A 13,796-nucleotide genomic window follows, 5' to 3' on the forward strand; every position below is an offset into this window, starting at 1 on the left:
GTGTTTACTTGTTCTATTGTGTTCTCTTGACCTATTGTGAATACTCTGTATACTGCCTAACTCTTCTTGAGGGAAGTCTGACGGCTCAGCCACAGCTACCAAGTGAATCTGTGTGGTACAGACTGCTACCAAGTGGGTTTACTGCCAAACACCTGTAGTCTTAAATCTTTTGCAGTGGTCCCAGAGGGAACTGTACAGGTTTCTGCCTAACACTGGTGTACAGCGGTGGGATATGTATTGAGTATACACTTTAGAGTGCTTGTTGAATGGTTTAGGACAACTAACCACAGAGCTTAGCACTAAAAAGCTGATTTTCTAACTATGTCTGCTATGGAGAGTTATACCCTAGAATCATTGTCTGCCAAAACTGCTAATTGCTTAAAAGTATTGTGTAGACATAAGAATCTCTCTGAGAAGGGCAAGAAAATGGAACTTATAGAAAGATTGTTAGAAAACCAAAGTCTGGGTGGTACAGAGGAATCTACCCCCCCAGCAAATGTAGAAAACAGTGATGGTATTGATCTGAATCAAAGTATTGATAATGAGTCAGAAGAGGAAAGTGAACCTAATGAAGTTAGCCACTCTGAGCCTCTGTCTGCCTTACCTACTGTACCTACTGGGCCTATACCAGGTCCTACATGTAACCCTGCTTATTTTGAACTTGAAAAAATGAAGCTTGAATTAGAGTACACACGTTTTATTGCTCAATCTGAAAGAAACCAAGAGCTAGAGTTCAGAAGAATGAATGCCCAGGCTGAGCAGAAGCAAGCTGAGTTAAGACTCAGAGAAATAGAGCTTAATCATGAATTAGAAATGAAAAAGTTGTCTGTGGAAAATGCTTCTCTCGCCTCTGGTTCTTCTAGGAGTTCCAGTCCCAAAAGACCCCGGATGCCTAAGGAATTAGTGGGTATGTATGAACCTAGATTGGATGTGTTGGATTGGTTGAAAATGTTTGAGTATAATCATGGGCTCCAGGACATCACAGGGAATGAGTTACTTCCCTGGTTGTTCTCTAGGCTTCCCCCTGTTGCAACTGATGTGGTAATGGAGTTGGGGGGGGTGGATAAGAAGGATTATGAATGTGTGAAAATAGCTTTGATAGCTAGATTTGGGAAGACACCTTCCCAGTACCTTAAGAGGTTTAGGACCCTCAAAAAGCATGATGGTACCCCTTGGGCTACCTGGGTGAGTGAAAGTTTGAAAAACGTAGAGGGATGGATTAAGGGTTACAGAGTTAACACTTATGAAGGAATGAAGAATCTTGTAATGTTGGAGTCAATTTATGATGCCTGCTCTCCTGAGCTCAGACAGCACTTGGCTGATTCAAAGGAATTAGATTCCAGGAAGTTAGCTAAGGCTGCTGACTTGTGTGTTGCCAACAGGGCCACTCACAAGGATTCTGAGGCAACTAAGAAAAAGGATGAGGGAAAACAGCCGAAAAAGGACTCCAAAGAGAATTCTAATGATTCCAATTCCAAAGAGGGCCCCAAACAAAACCAAAAGGGTAAGCCACCAGGGAAACCAAATCAGGCTAGTGTACCTCCTGGTGCCAGACCAGAAGGAGGTCATAACAAGCCACCATTCCAGAAAGCATTTGGTAAATGCTTTGTTTGTGGATCTACTGACCATGTGAAAGGAGATCCCAGATGTAAGGGTAAACCTTCAGGGGTCCAGCTTGTCTCCTTAGCCTTCGCTCCAGAGGAGGAAGTACAAATGGCAAGTGGAAACTTTCTATTACTGGCTGATGAACCCAATGGAGTCTCAGCCAGTTTTTCTTTAGTGTCTCTGGGTCTGTGGGAACAACAGAAATTAGATGTCTATAATTCTATCCCAGATAATACTAAAGAGTATTATTAGGACAGTGTCCAGGTGAATGGTCAGGAGACTCCTGCCATCAGGGACACTGGGGCCAGCATAACTGTGGTGGACAAATCATTTTTTCAGGCTGAGGATGTTGCTAAGGCACCCAAACGCCTCACCAAGTTAGCTGGAGGGTCTGTGCAGATGCTTCCCCAATTACCAGTTCTCATCCAGTGTAATGACATGACTGTGAAGATACCTGTCAGCATACAAAGTGAGGTGCCAGGAAGGGTTCTGCTGGGTAATGACTTGAAAACTCTTGGAGTAGTGTCACACCCCCCCAGACCTCCCAGTAAAAGGTTACAGGAGCTCACCAGACCTGCAAGGGAGAGAACCATGAGAGGTACTCCCAAGGAGATGATGAAGAAAGAGATCACTCCTGCTCCACTGGAGATGTCAGCTGCTGTCTCTAAGAAAATAGAAGAAAAAGGGAAACCTAAAACTTCTAAAAAAGAACCTCACAGTCAGCACTCCAGTGCAGCCAACAAGGACTTCCCCTAGGTTGTCCAAAGTTACACCAGTAACTCCCCCTCCAGCTGAGGCTGAGAGGGAGGTACAACCCTGTGTGGTTGAACTAGACTCCGAAGAAGAGCTAGTGGAAGGCCAGGAACTCATTGGAGATCTGAATCCTGTTGACCATCCTGAGCTGCAGTCTTTACTGGCAGAAGGTGCACCCAACAGGGCAGACTTCAGTAAGGGACAGAGAGAATGTCCAACTCTGGAAGGTCTTCGCCACCAGGCAGATGCTCAGGCTGAAAGGCAAGAGCCTGGGAAATATAGGTTACACTGGGAAGATGGCATCTTCTACAGTGAACCAACCGAGTCTGCACCTGGGGACAACAAACGACTTGTAGTACCCCAAGAGAACAGACCACAGTTCTTGCAGTTAGCCCATGAGATTCCTTTGGCTGGTCACTTGAGTTTCAAGAAGACTAAGGAAAGGCTCTCACTCTACTTTTATTGGCCAAAGATGGGGGCTGAAGTAGATAAATACTGCAGGAGCTGCCATACCTGCCAGACTTCTGGTAAGGTTGGCTCCAAGAATGTGGCACCTTTAGTGCCTCTCCCTGTAGTGGGAGTTCCATTTGAGAGAGTAGGGATTGGCATTGTTGGTCCCCTTGATCCTCCAACTTCCTCAGGCAACAGGTTTATACTTGTTGTAGTAGACCATGCTACTAGATACCCTGAGGCAATTCCTATGAGGACTGTTACAGCTCAGGCTGTGGCTAAGGCCCTCCTTGGTATTTTCACCAGGGTTGGGTTTCCTAAGGAAGTAATCTCTGACAGGGGGTCAAATTTTATGTCCCACTACATGAAAGCCATGTGGAAAACCTGCAGAGGTACTTACAAGTTCTCAACTGCATACCACCCTCAGACAAATGGGTTGGTTGAAAGGTTCAACAGAACCATGAAGAGCATGATAGGTGCTTTAGAGCACCCCCTTAAATGAACGTGGGACCTTCTACTGCCATGCCTTCTCTTTGCTTATAGAGAAGTCCCTCAGGAGGGAGTAGGTTATTCTCCCTTTGAACATCTTTATGGTCATCCGGTCAGAGGTCCATTGGCCCTGATCAAGGAGGGGTTGGAGAGTTCTCCTTCCCCCAAGCCAGTCAGAGTGACTGACTATGTGATAGGTCTCGGGAGGAGAATGTCACAAATGAATGCAGAAGCAAGTGATAACTTGAAAGCTGGACAAGCATATGTCAAGCACTGGCATGACCAAAAGGCTAACATGGTTGAGTTTACTCAAGACCAGCTAGTTCTCGTTATGATTCCAACAAGGCATAGGGCCTTGCAAGACAAATGGATGGGACCCTTCAAAGTTGTGCGTAAACTTGGAGAGGTCAACTATCTGGTGGACTTGGGCAACCCCAAGGAGGCTCGAACAGTCTTCCACACCAACAGGCTAAAAGCGTATGTCTCCAGACCTGATGTAGGAGCTTTGCTTCTAGCATCATCAGAGGAAGAAGAAGAGAGTGAAGCTCTTCCTGATCTCCTCAGAGGCTTACCTTTAGACGAAAAGATTGAAGGAGTAAATCTCTCTTCAAATCTGACACCTGAGCAACAGGAAGAGTGCAAATCTATGTTAAATCAGTTTGCCTCTCTGTTCTCACTTTCACCAGGCTTGACCCCTTGGGGACAGCATGACATACTCACTGGTGACTGTCTGCCAGTCAAAAGCAGAGGATATTGAATGTCAGAAAATGTAAGAACCCACATCAAAGGTGAGGTCAACAAGATGCTTGATCTCGGGGTAATAGAGCCCTCTACTAGTCCATGGTCTAGCCCAGTTGTGTTAGTACCAAAGGCAGGATCTAAAGAACTTAGATTATGTGTGGATTACAGAGCTCTTAATGCAGTCACTAAGACTGATGCTCACCCTTTGCCAAGGACAGATGAGTTGGTGGATAGACTTGGTGCAGCCAAGTTCCTCAGCACATTTGACTTGACGTCAGGCTATTGGCAAATAGTCCTGACAGACCATGCCAAAGATAAAACTGCATTTTTTACCCCAGTTGGCTTATACCAGTTTAAGGTTATGCCTTTTGGATTGAAAAATGCACCTGCTACGTTTCAAAGGATGGTAAACCAGGTTCTGAATGGGATGGAGGACTTCTGCATGGATGACATAGCAGTGTTCAGCAATTCCTGGGAAGAACAAGTAGACCAGCTGAGATATGTTTTGCAGGCTCTTGGAAAGGCCAATCTGACCATAAAGGCAAGTAAATGCCAGATTGGACAGAGTAAAGTGGTCTACCTTGGACATGAGGTAGGAGATGGAGAAATGAGGCCTTTGCCCAGTAAGATTGAAGCTGTGCAAAATTGGACAACACCTACTACTCAGACCCAGGTGAGGGCCTTCTTAGGTCTCACTGGGTATTACAGGAATTTCATTGAGAACTATGGGTCCATAGCTTCTCCACTGAATGTCATCTCCTCTCCTAAATTCCCTAAAAAGGTTAGGTGGAATGAGGAATGCAATCAGGCCTTTGAAACCCTGAAAAAGGCTCTTTGACAAGCCCCAGTACTCAGAGCTCCTGACTATCACCAAACTTTCATTGTGCAAACAGATGGTTCAAATGTAGGAATAGGTGCAGTCCTCAGTCAACTGGATGGGAAAGGTAGGGAGCGCCCCATTGACTTCATCAGTAGAAAACTGAAGGATCCTGAAACAAGGTGGGCAACCATTGAACGAGAGTGTTTTGCTATTGTGTGGGCTCTGAAGAAGTTTAGGCCATTGTATGGTTCTACTTTTGTCATTCAGACTGACCACCAACCCTTGAGATGGTTAATGCAAATGAAAGGGGAAAACCCAAAACTATTGAGATGGTCAATCTGCCTGCAAGGGTTTGATTTCACCATTGAGCACAGGTCAGGGTGTCACCACCAAAATGCTGATGGTCTCTCTAGGATGTATGTCATCGACTAGAGGTATGAGATTCATCCAGGGGTGGATTAAATCCTCCTGTCCCTTAGTCTGGGGGGGGGGGCAAGTGTTAGGGAGAATTCTCTCTTTAGGCTGAATTTCCTAACCTAGAGAGTCCCCCAGCAGCTTTGCTGGATTTCTGGAGTTTGTTTTTTCCCTCCTGCCAAGAGTGAGACTCTTTTTCTCCCACTCTTGGACATGATTTATGGTATTCCTTTGACTAGTAATGTGTTTTATGGGCTATGGGGTCCTTTACTCCATAGGGTCTCATGTGTTTTTACTATGTGTGTTACACAGCACCCTCTGTGCAGTAAAATAGGGGTGTCATAGTGACACCCCACCATAGACTCCATCCCCTTGGACTGACTTCTGTCTCCCAGGGCATGTAAAGTCACCATTGGCTTTACTAGTCCCAAATTATTAACAGAAACCAGTACAAACCATCATATTGTGGACGTACTGGTCGGGGCAATTCGATTGCCCCGGGGTCTGTTAATTGAGGGGGCATGTCTCCGTCCCCCCTGATAGAGTTTTGGCTGGTGGCAGTGGAAACTACTTTTTATATTCGACCGCAAATATTTCCCTATGGGATTTTCCCATTGTTCGAGGCTACCAACTTTAATTATTTAATTATCATAGCCTCGAACATACCGCTGGTTTATTTAATTAATATTAATTCGCCGGTTGGTATTTTTTGCCAAGACTCGATTCTAAAATGATGTTTGTGTTCTCTTCTGTGACTCCAACCCAAGTCGAGCCCTTTGTTCCACTTTTTGGCGGGCTTCTCCACAGAAGCCTCCAAAAGTGGTGCCACTCTGTCTGGGTACCACAGGGGTGTGGGAGGGGGTTTCGGCACCCTGGACTGAGTTACCTTGGTAACTCAAGTCACACTCTTGTGTGATTGACCCAAGTGGTGAGCCGGGCCGGCTCACCACTTAGCATGTTTGATTGACAGCTAGGCTGAGTGAATGGGGGTATGTTACATAAAAGCAGGGCTTTGGGGACTGGAACTTCAGAAGTCGCCACATGACCTGAGAATCTGATGAGGGAGAAGCTGAGCCGACCTACCACGACGACACCACCGGTGGAGCCCTGCAGAACCGACTCACCACTTCCCGACAACAGAGAAGATCTCCCAGCTGGAGAGGCTTCTTCCCCTGACTCGTGGGCACAACCAGTTTACCTTTCTTTCTTCGCACCCCAGACCGGTTTGTGGTTGAACTGCCCGTGCCAAGCACCCCGGCGGCCAGATAGCCACTCACCACTGAACCGCGAATCAACGGACCGCTCCTTGTACCTGAGAAACTCTGCAGCTGGTTTCTTGCCTGGATGTGCAACAGGCTCCTGTCTTCCCCCACGACAAGATCCTTCCCTCCCCCCGGACGAAGCACCGACTTGCATCCGCTGCCAGGAACAACTGCCCCCGCTGGAGTGTTCTCACCACTTTAAGGTACCGTGTCCGCCAGGCCTCCCTTTCTAAAGATTGCTACAAGGTAATAATAACTCCTTAACCTTCTGGACTGGGCTGGCCGCCTTGACCCTCTAACTGGTCCCCTTTTGTTGGTCCAACTCCTTTTTGAACCATTACAAGATTTTTGTGCACTGCAACCGTGCGACCTTGGACACATTAAAGCGGATCCGGCCTACTGACTCTGAATTCACGGTTTTACTTTGCCTTCCTCCCTTGTTATGTTCTTGTAAAAGTGTTGGGATCTGTTTCAACTTGTTCTCTGCTTTCCTCTCCCTTTTTAAAATGAACTATTAGAGTGCCATCTACGTTAAGCGCTCACCGCTGTCTGAAAATAAGTGGGGCTTTACTTAAGACTTGTCTAATATTCTTTTAAGGGAGTGTATATCTTTTAGTGACCGTGTTTTTGAATTGCTTACTATTAGTGCCTGTGTGTTTTTCTAGATGTGGTTTTAAATAAATAATTATATCTCTTTTACACCAAGCCCTGGTCAGTGTTTGCTTGTTCTATTGTGTTCTCTTGACCTATTGTGAATACTCTGTATACTGCCTAACTCTTCTTGAGGGAGGTCTGACTGCTCAGCCACAGCTACCAAGTGAATCTGTGTGGTACAGGCTGGTACCAAGTGGGTTTACTGCCAAACACCTGTAGTCTTAAATCTTTTGCAGTGGTCCCAGAGGGAACTGCACAGGTTTCTGCCTAACACTTGTATACGGGATGGGACATTCTCAACCAATTCCCAATCAATTTGGACCACTTCCTCCAATCCCCTGTCCAGGTCAACACCATCAAAAGAGATTTCTCCTCCCAACTGGAGGATTCCACTGAAATTGCCAGGCACGAGGTCTTCCCAGGTTTCAAGCAGATGGTCGAGGAGGGGATGAATCTTGCTGATGCCTGTGAGACCGAGGAGCAAAGACAAAAGTTAAACCGGTTTTCCTGGAATTCCAATTATATCTTTTCAGTGGACTCATACGACTGTGGTCTCACATCCATTCATTCAACCACCATTCTCACGTACACTCAGATGGTGCCAGTATTTGTGAAAAAATACTGGTTACATCTCTCATCCATGTAGTCACTCACATAGATTATTAAGAATTTAGACTCCCGTGGAATAATTCATCCAATCCACAGTACCTTCAACAACCCGGTTCTGGGGATATTCAAACCAAATGGTCAATGGAGACTATGTGCAGACCTGAGGGAGTTAAACAAACAGGTCCACATGTCAAAATTACCCCTTCCCTACATCAAATCATGGACTCGCCCATATCCAAGGGTCAAAAGTATATACTGCCATTGACCTGACCAACGGTTACTGTACAGTACCCGTGAGTAGGGAAGACCAGTACAAGCTTTCCTTTACCTTCAGGGGGCAGCATTACACGTGGACCTGAACCCCATTTGGATACAGAAACTCTGGCAATGAGTTCAACAACTGCCTACATAAGGCCATACCCGATTTGGGCGAAAGGGGAAACCTGGCCTATGCGATGACAATTTGATCATGAGCTCAACTGTGGAACAACATGTAGCAGAAATTTGCTATTTTCCACCCCAATTGCAGAAAGCCAAAGCAAAACTGTCCTGTCAGAAGGCACAGTGGTGTAAGACCCAAGTGAACTTCTTAGGGCACACGATCACCCATTGGGGTCTTAATAGCCAGGCGAATACAGCGGAAGCCTTATTGAAATAAAAAGACTCTTCCACTCTGTGAGAATAAGGAAGCCTTCTTTATTTATTTTATTTTATTTATTTTTTGAATTTGTAGAGCACACTACAGCCCACAGGCATCGAGAACTCATTAATGATAGTTGGAAGTGTATTGAAGACTACCAGAGGTCACTCAACTCTTGGTCCATTTATTAAAGGCCGGAGTTAAGTAGGAGTGAGGTCCAGAACAATTTGAGGCACTTAAACAACTAAAAAGAAGCCTTTCCTAGGCTCCTTGTTTGGCTTACCCCATAAATACCAAGGAGTTCTTCTTGGATACAGGGTTCTCAGATACTTGCCTAACAGTGGTATTGTACCAAAAGCATGAACGGTCAACAAAGTCTTCTGATATGCGAGCAAGACGTTGTCCTCTGTGGAGGAAAAATTCAATGACTGCGAGAAGGCACTCCTGGCAACGGTGTGGGTGCCAAATAATTTTCATCCATTCATACAGATGGAGCACATTATTATTGAAATTCCAACCCTTGCAATATCTACAAAGTGACAGAATCCGTATGGGGAACGTTAGTAATTCCAGAATTACTTCATGGATTCTTTCCAAGCAAGGCTTTTCTGTGGAGGTCAGATATGGCCAACACAAGAAGAGTCCCCTAGCGCAAGGGTTGGTGGACTTGCATGATTGTGCTCAAGAGAACTGTCTTGAGAACAAAAGTCTAATGTCAAACAACAACATGGAGACAGACTTGGCTTCGACACAAGGTCTATGTAGAAGACACATGTCAGGGGATATCCACAGTTTATGTGTATGGGTGCTCCTACCAGGTTGATAACAACGAGGAAAAAGAACTGGTTGCTGGCATTGGGAATGCATGGGTGAAGGATACCCGGAAAACCTCTGCTGGTTATAAAATAGGACCACAAAGTAGTCAGGTTGCAGAGATGATGGCTGTTTATGAAGCCATCAACACTGCATTGCACCACCAATTTAATGAACTGGACATAATCACAAACTCTGATTATGTCAGGAATGAGTTTGTGGAGCACCCGATTAAATGGAAGAATCCAGGCATGCTATGTGCCAACAACAAACTCCTAAAGCATGCCAAACTAATCCAGTCAATCGGTGATCTGATGACCTCCAATAAAATGACCATCTATTGGAGGAAAATAAGGGGTTATTCCAACATAAAGGGCCAGATAAGACTGGGAATGACCTGGCTGACCAGCTGGCTAAAACCAGAGCTCTGCAGGGGGGAAAGAATCCCTGCTGGGTGAAATCCAAGTTGCTGCTGTCACCAGGTCACAAACTCATGCTAACAGCAAACTCTCAACAGCCCAGTGGAGTAAAGATACCCCATATGCAGATGTAATCACTGCACAGAAAGAGCATCCGATCATTGGGAAATGTTATCGACACATTGAAGAGCCTGTAAGCTTTCCTCTAACAGAGTTGGATTATACCAGTGACCAGTGTTCATGAAGTTTTCCAAGATGTTCCAGATATAAGATGGTTTGATGGTAAGGATAGCCCTATCTGGCTGTGACCATTGGGTGATACCTACCTTATTCCGAAGCCTGATATTGGACCACGCCAATGACGCAGCCACTACCAGTCATATGGGGTTTCATACGACAGTGGAAATCTTATGCAAGGTTGCCTACAGGCCACACATGGGCCAGAACCTCGACATTTACCTAAACTGGTGTCTTCTGTGTTCTCAATTCCAACCCAGTTCATTTACACAAAGAGTTTACCTACAAAAAAGGGGAATGACACTGCTGTGATCAGATGTGCAAGTCAATGTCATCGGGTCAGTGATTACCTCCTGCAAAGGATTGAGTCAGACCAAGGAAGCCATTTTACTAGTGAGGTGATGGAGAAGATGTGGGAGATTCTAGGTGTAAGAAGAAAACTCCTCATTGCCTATCGCACAGCCTCAAGTCAGGGCGGTAGAGAGATACAAAAAAAATATTGTGAGAATCTTAACAAAGTTTGTGGCAAACTCTTGACCCAGTTAGGACATCCGATTACCGCTTGGCCTAGTGTCTATTAGGTCTACACCCTCTTCTGCAACAAATGTGTCTCCATTTGAGCTCATGACTGGGCGAACAATTGTGTTATTGCATCATCTGCTCTATAGGACTCAGGAGCAGACACTGATAAATGCATCCAGTGCTCATGAGTATATTGAAAATTTAAGGAATAACAACCAGCATGTTTCTACTTAAGGTCAGCTGAAGGAATGAAGACCTATTATGATCTAAAGACCACCAAGAAAGAATATGAGGTAGGGGACAAGGTTTACCTGTACAATTTTCAAAGAATTCCGGCCAAGGAGCGAAAATTCCTCTCAGCATGGTGCGGTGCCTTTGAAATTGTAGATACAATATCACCTTACAAGATCTGCATCCCAAAAAGAGAACAGACAGAAGAAAAATGCATCCACATCAATCAATTGAAAAGCTGTCACCCCAGACATGCTTTACAACAAATTGATGAGCCAAATGAAAGTTGAGTAGAAAAACCATCTGAAAAATGAAAAGGAAGGATTAAAAATTGGATGCAAACTAAGACAAATATATATATAACCGGGAGCAATTTACTTGGTGTTATTGTACAATTGAAGAAAAGTAATAAAACAGGTTTGTGAAATTATGAAAATGTCATGGTGTAATTGTATGTTGTTGTTGTAAATTCTATGTAAATCTTCCGGGGAAATATGTGTGTTTAGAGAACTAACCTATTTATCTTCCAGCCTGGAGGTGAGAGTTGAGTCTGGTGAGAACCCCAGGTACCTGGAAGAGAAGGAAGAAAGGGGGTGCTATGCCACGCCCTCCAACTCAAAGATGGAAGGGGATGCTGGAGTGCCCACTCCTTAATGAGGGAGAAAAGGGGGTGCCAAGCCATACCTCCCAACCCACAGATGGAAGGGGAGACCGGAATGCCCTCTCCCTAAAGAAGGAAATTACAACTAATGAAACCCCACTCTGCCCTGATATTCCCCCACAAAGAGTCATGGAAGGTGTGGGGGGCATGTGGGATAGATTCAATAGCCCCAAACAGAAGTCACTTTCACATAAACAGCAGTATTTTAAACATTGAACCAAAAACAGCTTGGCCTGTGATTTTTTTTCAAGTAAAATTGAAGATCCATGTGGAAGAGTGAAGAGCCAGGGGCCTACCTGTCACTACCAAAGGAAAAGCAGCATTTTAATTGACAAAAGAAGGAAGAATCAATAATCCCGTTCACATGGAAAACAAGATTTTTAAACAGTAACACAAAAACTGCTGGCATATGTGCATGTAAGTAAAGGCAGTTTAAATGTGAAAATGTATCACTGTTAAAAGAAAAATCTTAGGGAAAAGACATGACGTGTGGGTTGACAAAAAGCAATGTATAATAAGTTTCACCTAAATAATACCAGTGATATTTGAAAATCCACTTTATTTTCATGGAATCATGTCAGTCGAAGGCAAACCCTTTTGCTGGCTGTGGGCAAACTTCACAAGGAAATCCACCCCTGCCAGTCTGGATGTTACATCTCGCATCTAATTACCAACTGCAATAAAGTGTTGTGCTGGAGGTGTGGAAATTCAGTGTTCCCCATACCTGCTGGCTCTGAAGGCATTTACTTCAGGACAAGTTCCCCTTGCCTGGAGCATGACCAATATGCGTGAAAATGGGGACAATTTCACAGAGCAAGCTTCCAACACAAAGAGAATGATACAACAAAAAAAACTCTGGATACAGGCTGACCCAGTGAAAACAAATGGCTTGAAGTCAGGAGAATGGCCGTTTGTCGCACATGAAGATTCAATATTAAATTAAAAGGACTTTTTCTCAGCAACCATAAGCTGTACTGATTTCACTTATGTACCACTTTTATGTAATTTCCAGGAGATTGTATTGATATAAAATGCCTCCACCTGTGACTCAGGGAACTGTTATGGCCAGTTAAACTAGGTTTCTGGCTGCTCTGAAAATGTTAAAAATGTGAGAGTGGGTGAATGGGTGGAGAATAATATTAGGGATATGGTTAATAATTTACATATTCATAACTGTTATGCTTTTTATGGCAACTGCTGTAAAGTGCCACACGGCAGTGCACCATGGTACTGACCTGGTGGTTGGTTTATATAATTCCCCAGGATTAGCTGAATCAGAAAAAATGTATATTATGACAGTTGCTAGTAAACTTATGATGTTTTGATACATGACTAGCTTTTGGCAAACATTTGAAAGGAGAACAAATGGTGTGGGAATTGCCATATGTTTCTCCAGACCCCTAAACTAATCCTGAAAGGGAGGCTAGGTTTGGGAGGAGATGAAGGGTAACTTTTCAATTCTATTTGCAGGAATTATAACAGGGTAGTTTCCCAAGATTGTAAAATTGGTGGTATCATTGCTGCTATATAAGAAGGAATGCACTAGGAGGAAGAGACAGAGAGACAGACAGAGCTTCTGAAATGGAGCATCCAAAGAGTGCTGCTGCAATTTTCCATTTCAAGGGAAGGGAACACCAGAGAAGACTGCTCAGAGTGCATCTGTGTGGAGCGGTCTATTTCTAGGAAGGCCTCAAAGCTGACTGGGTCCTATGGTGGACAACGGGAGGCCATCTTTGAGAGTGGAGTTACCAGATCCCTGCCCTATCTTTCCAGGGTGCAGATGGCCTGCCTGTACTTTAAGCAGAGGCTTTTAATGTAAAACTGACCCTTGAGAAACCAAAAGGTGGGGGAACCTGCTTGCCTTAAATTCTTTTTCCCTTTATAGTGGGCAGGAGGGGGGTGCAAAACTCTATAGATCCTTAGCCTATTCAACTAAAAATCTTAATTTAATTAATTCCCCATTTGGCAGAACACTACGGGGTGAATTCTGTTTGAATTTGAAATTAACAAAGCTCACTTCCCAGTGTGTGCTGAAAACTATTGCCTTTCATTTAATTGGATAATCTTTATTTTTGTTGTGCAGAACCCCGACTTCTTTAAGGAAGCGGGATGGCTTTGTTCTTAAATCCATGCAATCTTTTTATCCAGCTTCCCCAACACAGGTCGTTCAGTGGAGTGGGGGGTCATACATCCAAAATTCCCAAACCATTCACATTTTTATGTCCTACTTCCCCAACACAGACCAAAGTAAGCAGGGTCTGAAAAATGAACTGCTAACTCACCTTGTGTTTATTTTAAACCAAATGTATGGGCGAAATCATAATTGCCATATATATTTGTACCAATCTGGAAATCCTTCTGCTAGCCTGCAGGAATATTAAAATCGCACAACACTACATGATAATTGTTTTGGTTATTCATCAGTTTAATTAATTATTTCTTGAAGTGAAATTGGTAGAAAATAAGAATTGTGATT

Source organism: Ambystoma mexicanum, chromosome 5q (genome assembly GCF_040938575.1).
Source record: "Ambystoma mexicanum isolate Mex_15411 chromosome 5q, UKY_AmexF1_1, whole genome shotgun sequence".
Classification (NCBI taxonomy): Eukaryota; Metazoa; Chordata; class Amphibia; order Caudata; family Ambystomatidae; genus Ambystoma; species Ambystoma mexicanum.